Source organism: Nomascus leucogenys, chromosome 18, assembly GCF_006542625.1.
Source record: "Nomascus leucogenys isolate Asia chromosome 18, Asia_NLE_v1, whole genome shotgun sequence".
Lineage (NCBI taxonomy): Eukaryota > Metazoa > Chordata > Mammalia > Primates > Hylobatidae > Nomascus > Nomascus leucogenys.
The window spans coordinates 42,501,526-42,515,836 of record NC_044398.1 but is presented as its reverse complement, the minus strand read 5'-3'; the positions used below and the strand labels follow the sequence as shown (position 1 = coordinate 42,515,836).

The 14,311-nt window shown below is 32.7% G+C and overlaps 1 protein-coding gene and 1 pseudogene across 1 annotated transcript in view; both read left to right on the top strand.

The window, feature by feature from the left end:
* LOC100582370 (RUN and FYVE domain-containing protein 2-like) overlaps window positions 1–14,311 on the top strand; it is a 124,849-nt gene that overhangs the window by 64,875 nt on the left and 45,663 nt on the right. The gene's annotated exons all lie outside the window — the stretch shown is intronic.
* On the top strand, window positions 8,090–12,110 carry LOC105738998 (annotated as a pseudogene).

The window sequence follows — 14,311 nt, the reverse complement described above, 5'->3', positions numbered from 1 at the left end:
GTAGACACGGAATTCTTGGCTGGCATTTATATGGTTTCAGGCTAAAAGCAGGAGGACTCCAATCCCTCTGGTTTGTAAGGTTTTTGCTGAGAAGTCTGCTGTTAGTCTGACAGGTTTTTTAATAGGTTACCTGATACTCTGTCTCACAGCTCTTAAAATTCTCTCCTTCACATTGACTTTTTTCAGACAAACAAGTGCTAAGGGAATCTGCCACTTCCAAACTAGCACTACAAGAAATGCTAAAGGGAGTTCTAAATTTTAAAACGAAAGCTTGCTATACACCAAAATAGAACCTCCTTAAAGCATAAAACTAACAGGGCCTATAAAACAATAACACAATGAGAAAAACAAAGTGTCTAAGTAACAACTAACAGAATTGAACAGTACCACACATCTTAACATTAACATTGAATGTAAATGGCCTAAATGCTCCAAGTAAAAAAATATAGAATGACAGAATGGATAAAAATCCACCAACCACATATCTGCCATCTTCAAGAGAGTCACCTAACACATAAGGACTCATGAAACTTAAGGTAAAAAGGTGGATAATGATATTCCACAAAAATGAAAACCAAAAGCAAGCAGGAGTAGCTGTTCTTATATCAAACAAAACAAACCTTAAAGCTACAAAGCTTTGTTGCTTTAAGGTCTGTATCCTTTTTTATATTAAAAAAAAGACAAAGAAGGATACTATATAATGATAAAAGGATTAATCCAACAGGAAGGTCAGTATCCTTTTTTGTTTTAAAAAAAGACAAGAATACTATATAATGATAAAAGGATTAGTCCAACAAGAAGATATTACAATCCCAAATTTATAGACATCTAACACTGGAACTTCCAGATTTGTAAAACAATTCTTACTACACCTAAGAACTGAGAAAAACAGCAACACAGTAATAATGAGGAACTTCAATACTTTACTGACAGCACTACACAAATCATCAAGACATAAAGTAAAGAAGAAGCAATAAACTTAAATTAAGCTCTAGAACAAATACACCTAACAGACATTCACGGAACATTCTTCCCCCAAACTGCAGAATATGCATTCTTCTCTTAAGCACATGGAAAATTCTTTAAGATATACCATACAATAGGGCACAGAAAAACAAGTGTCAATAAATTTAGAAAAATCAAAATCGTATCAAGAATTTTCTCAGATCACAGTGAAATGAAACTGGAAATTAACTTCAAAAGGAACCCTCGAAACTATAAAAATAAATGGAAATTAAGCAATCTTCTCTTGATTAATGTCTGAGTTAAAAATTGAATCAAGACGGAAATATAACAATTCTTTAAAATGAACAGTAATAGTGACACAACTTATCCAAACATCTGGGATACAGCAAAAATGGTGCTAAGAGAAAAGTTTATAGCATTAAATGCCTACATCAAAAAGTCTGAAAGAGCACAAATAGACAACTAAGGTCACACTTCAAGAAACTAGAGAAACAGGAACAATTAAACCCAAACAAAGCAGAAAGCAAGAAATAACAAAGATCAGAGCAGAACTGAATGACATTGAAACAAAAAATAGAAAAGATAAATGAAACAAAAAGCTATTTTTTTGAAAAGATAAACAAAATTGATAGACTTAGTAAGATTAGTCAAGAAAAGAAAAGAGAAAATCTAAATAAGCTCAGTTAGAAATAAAACTGGACATATTACAACCAATATCACAAAAATTATAAAAATTATTTAAGGCTACTATGAGCACCTTTACATGTACAGACTAGGAAATCTAGAGAAAACTGATAGAACCTTTAAAATATACAACCCTCTTACATCAGTAAGAAATAGAAACCATGAACAGCCCAATAACAAGCAGCAAAATGTAATTGGTTATAAAAAGGAAGTTGCCAACAACAAAAAAGGCTAAAACCAGAGGGATTCACAGCTGAATTCAATTAGACATTCCAAGAAGAATTGGTACTATTTCTACTAAAACTATTCCAAAAAATAGAGAAAGAGGAAATCTTCCCTATTCTATACAGCCAGTATCATCCGAATAGCAAAACCAGCAAAGGCTACAGCAAAAACAGACATCTACAGACCAGTGTCCCTGATGAACATATACGCAAAAATTCTCAACAGTATACAGCTAACTGAATTCAACAGCACATCAAAAAGATAATACATCATGACAAAGTAGGTTTTATCCTAGGGATGCAGGGATGGTTTAACATATGCAAGTCAATAAATGTGATACGTCTTATGAACAGAATTTTTTTAAAAGTATGATTATCTCAAAAATGCAGAAAAAGCATTTGATAAAATCCAGAATTATGATAAATTTCCTCAACAAAATAGGCATAGAAGGCACTTACCTCAAACAAATAAAAGCCATTTATGACAAACCCACCGCCAACATCATATTAAATAAGAAAATTTGAAAGCATTCCCCCTGAGAACTGAAACAAGACAAGGATGCCGACTTTTATCACCTATATTCAGCATAGTAGTGGAAGTCCTGGCCAGAGCAACCAAACAAGAGAAATACATAAAGGGCATCCAACCCAGAAAAGAGGAAGTCAAACTTTCTGTTCACTGGTAGTATGATTGCATACCTAAAAAACTCAAAAGGCTCATCTAAAAAGCTTCCAGATTTTATAAACAAATTTAGTAAAGTCTTAGGATACAAAATCAATGTACACAAATTAGTATCACTGCTATACACCAAAAACAATGAAGCTGAGAATCAAATTAAGAACTGAATCTGTATTACAATAGCTGCAAAAATAAATAAATACTTAGAAATATATTTAACAAAAAAATGAAAGAGCTCTACAAGAAAAAATTATAAAACACTGCTGAAAGAAATCATGGATGACACAAACAAATGGAAACATATTTCATGCTCATAGATTGTGACATGGCTAAGTTTTTGTCCTTACACTAACCTCATTTTTAATTATAATTCCCATAATCCCCATTTATCAAGAAAGAGACCAGATGGAGGTAATTGGATCATGGGGGTGGTTTCTCCCATGCTGTTTTTGTGATAGTAAATTCTCATGAATCTGATGGTTTTATAAGAGTTTGATAGTTCCTCCTGTGTTCATTCTCCCTCCTGCTGCCAAGTGAAGAAGGTGCCCTGCTTGCTTCCCCTTTACCTTCCACCATAATTTTAAGTTTCCTGAGTCCTCCCAAGCCCTGTGGAACTGTGAGTCAACTAAACCTCTTTCCATTATATTTTATTGTCTATATATAAAATACAATATGTTATATAATAAAGAATATATATTTATATAGTATATATAATTATATAGTATATATAATATATTACATATTCTATATACTATAATATATAAATATATACTATATAAATATATATTATATATACTATATAATTAATATATAAATATATATTATATATAAATATATATAATTAATATATAAATATATATTATATATTTATAATTAATATATAAATATATATTGTATAAATATATATATATATAAATGTGTATATATATATTTCCAGTCTTGGGCACTTCTTTACAGCAGTATGAAAATAGACTAATACAGATATAAAAAAAATTGTGAAAATGACCATACTGCTCAATCTGTAGATTCAATGTAATTTTTATCAAAATACCATCATTATTCTTCACAGAGCTGGAAAAAAAAAAACTATTCTAAATTTCATTTGGAACCCATAAAGAGCCTTCAGAGCCAAAGCCATACTAAGCGAAAACAAAAAATCTGGAGTCATCACATTACCTGACTTCAAATTATAGTGCCAGGCTGTAGTTACCAAAGCAGCATGGTACTGGTATAAAAATAGACATGCAGACCAACAGAACAGAATAGACAGCTCCTGAAATAAAGCCAAATACAGCCAACCAATCTTTGACAAAGCATACAAGAACATAAAAGGACACCGTATTCATCAAATGGTGCTTGGATAACGGTCAAGCCACATATAGAAGAATGAAACTAAATCTTCAGTTCTCACCTTATACAAAAATCAACTTCTGATGGATCAAAGTCTGAAATCTGAGACCAGAAACCATATAAATTCTAGAAGATAACATCAGAAAACCTCTTGCAGACATTGGCTTAGAAAAAGAATTTGTGGCTTAGATCTCATAAGCAAATAAAACAAAAATAAATCAATAAATGGGACCTAATCAAACTAAAAAGCTTATGCACAGCAAATAATAATAATAATAATAATCAGCAGAGTAAACAGACAACCCACAGAGACAAAATATTTGCATGCCAACTATGCATATCAGAAAGGATTAATACCCAATAACTACAAGCAACTCAGGCACGTTGGTCAGAAAAAAAACAAATAATCCCATCAAATGTAGGCAAAGGACATGAATAGACAATTTTTTAAAGAAGGTATACTAACAGCCAACAAACATGAAAAAATGCTGAGCATCACTAATTATCACAGAAATGCAAATTAGAACCACAGTGAGATACCACCTTACTCCTGCATGAATGGCTATAATTAAAAAGTAAAAAAAAAAAAGAAAGATATTGGCATGGATGTGATAAAAATGGAATACTTTTACACTACTGGTGAGAATGTAAGTTAGTACAACCACTGTGGAAAGCAGTATGGGTATTCCTTAAAGAACTAAAAGTACAACTACCATTCAATTTAGCAATCATGCCTCTGGGTATCTACCACCCCACCCCCCAAAAAAATAAGTCATTATATGAAAAAGGCATATGAACATGTATGTTTATAGCAGCACAATTCACAATTACAAAGATATAGAATTAACCTAAGTGCCCATCATCCATGGAACTGATAAAGAAAATGTGATATATATGCACCATGAAATATGACTCCCTCATAAAAAAGGAGCAAAATAATGTCCTTTGCAGCAACTTAAATGGAGTTAGGGGAAATTATTCTAAGTGAAGAAACTCAGGAATAAAAAAACAAATATTGTATATTTTCACTTATAAGGGGAAGCTAAGCTATGAGAATGCAAATGCGTAAGAATAACATAAGGGACTTATATTATTCTAGTATCTAGAATCTACGAGGAACTCAAATCAGCAAGAAAAAGTGAATAATTCTATGGGAAAGTATGCAAAGTTCATGAATAGACAATTATCAAAAGAAGATACATAGTCAAAAACATATGAACAATGCTAAACATCACTAATTTTAACTCCAGTGAAGGCTGGGAGGGGGTGATGAATAAAAAACATATTGGGTACAGTGTATACTGCTCAGGTGATGAGTGCACAAAAATCTAATAAATCACCACTAAAAAACTTATCCATGGCCCAAAAACCACCTGTACCTCAAAAATCAATGAAATAAAAATTAAAATATTTAAATAAATAAATATAAAAGGAATGAAAATATACCAATATATCAACAATATTTGTGGATGATTTTCCATGTATTTCAAATGTTTAATAATGAGTATTTGTTATTTTATAGATCATATCCAAAGTAGCAATACATAATGAGTAAAAATTTTCATCTTCATGTAGATATAGAGCTACATAAAAAATGGTTAATGCTAGCCTAAGGAGATTTAGAAACACCTGTATTCTACTGAGATGACTGAGTCTCAAGAAACTTCAGTTTTCTTTTGCTCTTTCTTAGTAATGAATGCATTCATCATATGGAAATGTATTCCACAGTCTAGAAAGAAAAAGCCAATGACAAAGAAGGTTGGAATCTTGTGTTTAGTCACTAGTTGCCACAGGGAGTGGGGCATTAAAGCAAATTAACAATATGAAAATGTTTGTTATGGGATATTTTAGTCTATTTATTTTAAAGTTGCTTAGATTTAAACTTTGTATTTTTTGTTTTTCTTTTATTGACACATAATGTTTTACATATGTATGGAATACATGTGAGTTTTTGTTACATGCATAGAATGTGTAATGATCAAGTCAAGGTATATAGGATATCATTTTGAATATATATCATTTCTATGTGATGAGAACATTTCAATACTTTTAGCTACTTTGTAATATAAAATATATTGTTAACACAAGTCACACTAGCCTTCCACTGGACATTAAAACTTACTTTTTCTATGTGTGTATTTTTCCCATTTTCCAGCCTCTCTTTATTTTCCTCTCCCACCCTTCCACGCTTCCCAGCTTCTGGTATCTATCAGTCTATTGTCTATTTCCACGAGATCAAGTTTTTAGCTCTCATGTATGAGTGGAGGACATGTGGTATTTGAATTCCTGTGCCTGGCTTATTTCTCTCAATGTAGTCACCTCCAGTTGCAAATGACTTAATTTTATTCTTTGTTACAGCTGAATAGTATTCCATTGTGTGTGTGAGTGTGTACTACATTTTCTGTATCCATTGGCTCATTGAAGAAACACTGGTTGATTTTGTGTCTTTGCTATTGTGAATAATGCTGTGATACATGTGTGAGTGTGTGTATCCTTTTGATATACTGATTTAGTTTCCTTTGAGTAAATACCCAATAGTGGGTTCCTGAATCATCTGGAAGTCCTATTTTTACTTTTTGGAGAAATATCTATACTGTTTTCTATACTGGTTGTACTAATTTACATTCCCACCAACAGCATATAAACATTAACTTTTATCACATTCTCAACAGTGTCTATTATTTTTTGTCTTTTTAATCATAGCCATTCTAACTGAGGTAAGATGATGCCTCATTGTGCTTTTGATTTGCATTTCCCAGAGGATGTTAAGCATTTTTTCATGGACCTGTTTTTCATTACTGTGTCATCATTTGAGAAACACCCATTCATGTCCTTTGACCACTTTTCAATGAGTTTTTTTTTATTCTTGAGTTGCCTGAGTTTCTTATATATTCTAAATATTTGTCAGTTGAATACTTTTCAATATGTTCTATGCAACAGTTTGTCTCTCTGGCGTTTTGATTATTTCTTTTGCTGTGCAGAAGCTTTTTCGTTTATTATAGTTTCATTTTGTCTTTTGCATTTAGTTGGCTCTGTTTTTGAGGTCTTAACCAAAAAATATTTGCCTAGACCAATGTTCTGATTTCTTGAATGTTTTCTTCTTGTAGTTTTATAATTTTAGATCTTATGTTTAAGTCATTAATCCATCTTGGGTTGGTTTTTGTGTATGGTAAGATATACAGTTTCAATCTTTTGCATATGGATATTCAATTTTCCTAGCACCATTTATTGAAGAGGGTATTCTTTCCCCAGTGTACATTCTAGCTGCCTTTGTTGAAAATCAATAGGCTGTACAAACATAAGTGTATTGCTGGTTTCTCTATTTTGTTCCATTGATTTTGCTCAGGATTAATTTGGCTATTGTAGTTCCTTTTAGGTTTCATACAAATGATAGACTTCTGTTTTTTTTATTTCTATAAAAATGATGTTATTTTGATAGCAATTGCATTGACTCTAGATTTCTTTGGACAATGTAGTCATTTTAATGATAATAATTCTTTCTATCCATGAGCATGAGATTTCTTTTTTTTTTTTTTTTTTGAGATGGAGTCTTGCTGTCACCCAGGCTGGAGTGCAGTGGCGAGATCTGGGCTCACTGCAGGCTCTGCCCCCTGGGGTTCCCGCCAGCAGGAGATTGCTTTAAATCTGTTTGTGTCCTCTTCAATTTCTTTCATCAGTGTTCTGTAGTTATCTTTGTAAACATTTTTCATGTCTTGGTTAAATTTACTCCTGGGTAATCTATATAGCTATTGTAAACAGGATTGTCTTCTTGCTTCATTTTTTGACTATTTTATTATCAATGTATTGAAACACTACTCATTTTTGTGTGTTGATTTCATATTGTCTGAATTTACTAAATTTATTTAGGAGTTCTTTTCTTTTTTTCTTTTCTTTTCTTACTTTTTTTTTTTTTTTTTTTTAGATGGAGTCTTGCTCTTTTGCCCAGGCTGGAGTGCAATGGCATGATCTCAGCTCACTGCAATCTCTGCCCTCTGGGTTCAAGCGATTCTCCTGCCTCAGCCTCCAGACTAGCTGGGACTACAGACATGTGCCACCATGGGCTAATTTTTTCACTTTTAGTAGACACAGGGTCTCATCACGTTGGCCAGGCTATTCTCGAACTCCTGGCCTCAGGAGATCCACCCGCCTTGGCCTCCCAAAGTGCTGGGAATACGGGCATGAGCCACAGTGCCTGGCCTTGTTTGTGAGTTCTTAATAGTCTTTTGTTAGAGTCTTTTTTAGGTCTTTCTATATACAAAATTGTGTCATCTGCAAAGTAGACAATTTGACTTCTTTTTGCAAGTCAATTTGGATGTCTCTTATTTTTTTCTCTGGTCAGATTACTGATTAAGACTTTCATGTTCAGTAAGATTTGTGAAAGGGAACATTCTTTTTTTGTTTTGTGTCTTAGAGAAAAAGCTTTCAGCTTTTGTCTGTTCAGTATATTGTTAGCTTTGGGTTTGTCACATATGACCTTTATAATTTTGCAGAATGATCTTTCTATGTCTAGTTTGTTGAGAGTTTTTAATATGAACGGAAGTTAAATTGTATCAATTACTTTTCCTACATCTATTAACCTAGTTATATGGGTTTTGTCCTTCATTCTACTGAGGCAATGTATTCAGTATATTGATATGTGTATGCGACCATCCTTGCATTTTAGTATAAATTTCACTTGACCATGGTGCATTACCTTTTGACGTGCTGTTGCATTTGGTTTGCTAGTATTTTATTAAAGATTGTTGCATCTATGTTTATTACAGATATTGGCCTGTAGTTTTGTGTTGTTAGTGGTGGATGCTTGTCTGGTTTGGTATTGTGGCCTCACAAAATAAGTTTGGAAGCATTCCTTTCTCTTATGTGTCTTTGAAATAGTTTGAGGAGGATTGATGTTCATTCTTTTTTTATACATTTGGAATAATTCAGCAGTTAATCAACCTGATCTTGTCTCTTTTTTTTTGTTGGGAGACATTTTATTACTGACTCAATCTCATTATTCATTGATCAGTTCAGTTTTTCTACTTCTGATTCAGTCTGGATAGGTTGTGTGTTTATAGAAATTCAATCATTTCCTCTATGTTTTCCTGTTTGTTAGCATTTATAATATTCTCTGATTATCTTTGATATTTCTGTGATGTCAATTGTAATGTCTGTTCTTTTCTTTTGCTGATTTGTTTCTTATCTCTTTTCTTGGTTAGTCAAGCTAGCAGTTTATCAATATTGGTTATATATTTGAATAACATACTTATCACTTCATTGACCTTTGTATTTCTTTCCTTAGTTTCTCTTTAGTTTTTCTCCAATCTTTCTTTCATCCTGCAAATTTTGGATTTGCTGTGTTCTTGCTTTTTCACTTCCTTGAGGTGCATTGTTAGATTGTTTATATGAAATCTTTCTGCTTTCTGGTGTAGATGTTTATTGCTATAGCCTACCTGTTCTTAATGCTTTTGCTATATAGTATGGATTTTGATATGTCATGTTTTCATTTTTATTTCTTTCAATAGTTCAAAAAAACGTCCATCTTGAAAACCAAACACCACATGTTCTCACTCATAGGGTGTGATAGGTATACAGCTGTTGTTACCATGGTGATGGCCAGTGTCATGCAGAAGATTATACCTCGTTATTCTCTTGCTCAATAGCTACTCTGTAATGGCAGTTTGAGGTGGTATCAACATTCTACAGTAGAAGAATCAAGAATTCTTGCAGGGAATCAGCAAAAACAGAAAAGCAAAAAAGATAGGAAATATAATGGTCATATTGAAATTAAGCCATTAACCATTCCAAAGGATATTGACCTTCGTCTAGAAACAAAGTCAGTTATAGAAGTGGATATTTTAGCATTGCATTACTTGGCAGAATACCAGTGACTGGTGGATTTCACAGTGGCTGCTACAGTTGTGTATCTAGTAACTGAAGTCGACTACAAGTTTATGAAGCCTACACAGGAAGTGATTATCAGCTTAGTGTGTTGCCTGCTTGTTTTGTCTTTTGCAATCAAAGTTCTATTTTCATTAACTACACACTATTTTAAAGTAGAAGATGGTGGTGAAAGATCTGTTTGTGTCACCTTTGGATTTTTTTTCTTTGTCAAAGCAATGGCAGTGTTGATTGTAACAGAAAATTATCTGGAATTTGGACTTGAAACAGGGTTTACAAATATTTCAGACAGCATGATGCAGTTTCTTGAAAAGCAGGGTTTAGAATCTCAGAGTCCTGTTTCAAAACTTACTTTCAAATTTCTCCTGGCTATTTTCTGTTCACTCATTGGGGCTTTTTGGACATTTCCTGGATTACGGCTGGCTCAAATGCATCTGGATGCCCTGAATTTGGCAACAGAAAAAATTACACAAACATTACTTCATATCAGCTTCTTGGCACATTTATTTATGGTTCTGCTCTGGGTAAAACCAGTCACCAAAGACTACATTATGAACCCAACCTTGGGTGAAGAAAGCATCACTTTAATGACAGAAGCCACATTCGATACTCTGTGACTCTGGTTAATAATCCTGCTGTGTGCTTTGTGGTTGGCCATGATGCATAGTTACCTGCAAGCTTATTTATATTTAGCCCAAAAATGTGTGAATCAGATGATGAAAGAAGCAGGGTGAATAAGTACAGTTGAGCTACAGAAAATGGTGGCTTGAGTCTTTTATTATCTTTGTGTCATTGCACTGCAGTATGTGGTGCCTCTGGTAATGCTGTTTCACACAAATCTGCTTTTGAAAACACTAGGTAATCATTCCTGGAATATTTATCCAGAATCTATCTCTACTTTACCAGTGGATAATAGTCTACTCTACAATTCTGTTTACTCTGAATTACCATCAGCTGAAGAGAAGATGAAGGTTACTGTTACACAAATAACAGTGGCACTGAGCAGCTTAAAAATATTTTTACTCTTCTTTTTTGAGGACTTCTGTCGTTTCTGACCTGGTGGATTGCTGCTTGCCTCTTTTCTACAAGACTTTTTGGGCTTTTTTATCACCATTATCTGACTGTGGCATGAATCTCAGTTAACAAAAAAGCATATCAAAATCACACTTTAAATTCAAATATTTGTGCCCTTTAAAGGCTGATGAAAACCAGAAGAAAGCAAATACAATGGAAAAAAAATCAGAATATCTTGTATTAAATGTTCCTCTGTATTCTCAGGGTGAATTAATGTTAAAATTACAAAATAGATTGTTAACTGTTACACTGTGGCATTGGAATTTTAATTGTTTATATTTATTGGTATGAGGGCTATCTACAAGGTTAATATTTCTGATTACCTTGGCTTACAGAAACCTCCAGCAGTCTTTGAAACATCTCACATGACTCTAGTTATTGATTGCTTTTAATGGTATTATGGTACTGCTGGTAGTCATAGTGGCTGCCTATAGAACAATCTTCAAACTGAGCCATGTTTTAGGGGAGAGAAAGGGGCTAAAGTCTCTTCTGTTGGTAATATATTAGTTACTGTTGAAACGATAAAATCCAACAGAAAGGAAGAGATAGCTACTGTATATTACAGTAAAGAAAGCTGCATAGTTGTTTTAAATTTAGTGGAGATGAATATGGTTGTCTACAACTACTGCTGCTTGAGAATATCAAGAGTATTGTTTTAAAACATATTCTACCCAACTTGAGAGTTCTTTTAAAATGATTGGCCATATGAACATTTATAATCTTGCCATTAGGCTTAGACCTGCCATATTTTTTTTATTCTATGATCCTAAATAGTTCCTTTTAACAGTCTAAAAATATTTATCAATACTGATCAGACTTTAAAGAAATTACTTTGTAAACTTGGTGACTACCTGTATGTATTGTATATCTATTACATATTAAATATATAATATATTGAGATTATAAAAGATGGAAATATTGATTCCTTATAACATTTTAAGTTGCAGAATGTATGTTAAAAAGTGATTTGAATGAGATGTATTTGTATCTAGAAATTTTACTTCTTTTTGCAATGAGATTAAAATACATTTTGAAAGTTCAAAAAAAAAAGTCCATCTTAACTATTAATTGACCCAATGGTCATTTGGGATTATGTTATTTAATTTTCATGTACTCAATATAGTTTCCAAAGATCCTCTTGGTGTAGATTTTTACTTGTATTTTATGGTGGTTTGACTTATTTGCAATATATAGATATTTTAATTTGTTCTCATTTATAGCCTATTGTGTTTTATTTGTTTTATTTATTTATTTATTTTTTGAGACGGAGTCTTGCACTATTGCCCAGGCTGGAGTGCAGTGGCGCCATCTTGGCTCACTGCAAGCTCCGCCTTCCGGGTTCACCCCGTTCTCCTGCCTCAGCCTTCTGAGTAGCTGGGACTACAGGCACCCCCCACCACGCCCCGCTAATTTTTTGTACTTTTAGTAGAGATGGGGTTTCACTGTGTTAGCCAGGATTGTCTCGATTTACTGACCTCGTGATCTGCCCGCCTCGGCCTCCCAAAGTGCTCAGATTACAGGCGTGAGCCACGGCGCTGGGGCAGCCTATTGTTTTTTAAATGTTGACATTTGTAGTCTGTTATGGAGAATGTACCAATAGAAAGAACGTTTATTCTGCCCTTGTTGGATAAAATGTTTGTAAATATCTATTGAAATCATTTGGGCTAAATTCCAGTTTAAATCCAGTGTTTGTTTTTTGATTTACTGTTTTAATAATCTTTTTCATGCTGAGGTGGGGGTATTGGAGTCTCCCACAGTTATTGTATTGCAGTCTATTCCTCTTTTTAGATGTGGTAATATTTGCTTTATGAATCTGGGTATTCCAGTGTTTGCTGAATATATATATTCAGAATTGTTATATTCTGTTGCTGGATTGATCACTTTATTATTATTTAATTAGTTCATTTTCTTTTTCTAACTTAAATTCTGGTTTGTGTGATGTAAGTATAGCTACTTCTGCTTACTTTTGGTTTCTTGTTGCATGAAATATCTTTTTTTCATGCTTTTACTTTCTCATCTATATTTGTCTTAATAGGTGAGGTGCATTTCTTGTAGGCAGCATATAGTCAGACCATGTTTTCTAAATTCATTCACACAGTCTATTATTGTAAGTGAATAATATAATGCATTTACATTCAAGGTTGTCTTTGATATCTAACGTAGTGTTTCTGTTATATTCTTAACTGTTTTATATATTCTTTGTTCCTTACTATTTCTCTGACTTTGTCATTGTTCTTTGTTAGTTTTTTTGTAGTGGTACCATGAGTCCTTGCTATTCCTTGTTTGTGTATTTGCTTTACCAATGGGTTTTTTACTTTTATTTGTTTTCATGAAGGTTATCCTTTTGCTTCCAATTTTAAAATTCATTTTATAAATAACTTTCATCTTAATTTCTTTGTTGACTTCACGGTCATTCATGTTATTTAAATTTCATTTATTTGTATAGTTTCCAGAGTTTCTCTTGGTATTGATTTCTAGTTTTACTCCACTGTGGTCTCAGAAGATACTTAATCTGATTTCAGTATTTTAAAATTTCTTGAGGCTTATTTGTGGCCTAAAATATGGTCTATCTTGGACAATAATCCATGTGCTGATGAGAAGAATGTATATTCTGTAGTTGTTCAGTAGAATGTTCTGTAAATGTCTGTTAAGTCATTTGGTCTAAAGTCCAATTTTAGTCCACGTTTATTTATTTATTTTCTGTCTAGATAATTTGTCTAATGCTCTGAATGGTGTGTTGAATTTCCCAAGTATTATTGTATTGCTCCCTGTCTCTCTGTTTATGACTAAATATTGGTTTTATAAATGTGGGTGATCCAGCATTTTGTAAATATATATTTGTAATAGGTATAGGTTCTTAATGTGGGTGATCCAGCATTTTGTAAATATATATTTGTAATAGGTATATGTTCTTAATGAATTGACCCCTTTATTATTATATAATAACCCTTTTGCATTTCCTTAACTGTTTTGACTTAAGGTCTGATTTATCTGATATAAGTGTAGCTTCTTTTTGCTTTCAGTTTTCATTTGCATGGAATATCTTTGTCCACTCCTTTACAGGTAACATGAGTTTCTTGTAAGCAGCATATAGCTCAAAAATGTTTCTAAATGTATTCAGCCAGTCTATATATTTTTAAATGAATATTTAATCCATTTACAATCAAGGATTGTAATTGATATCTAAGATTTTGTTCTTGTCATGTTATTATTTTCTAGTTAATTTATAAATTCTTTGAATTTCTCCTTTTCTTTAACTGTTGTTGTTTGGTGGAGTTTCTGTAGTAGAGTCCTGTGATTCATTTCTCTTCCTCCTTCGTGTGATTGCTTTACCAGTGAGTTTTATACTTTCATGTGTTTTCCTGGTTGTAAATGTTGTCTTTTTACTTCCATGTTTAGGAATCAGTTGAGCATTTCTTGTAGGGTCAGTCTAGTGGTGACAAATTTCTTCAGG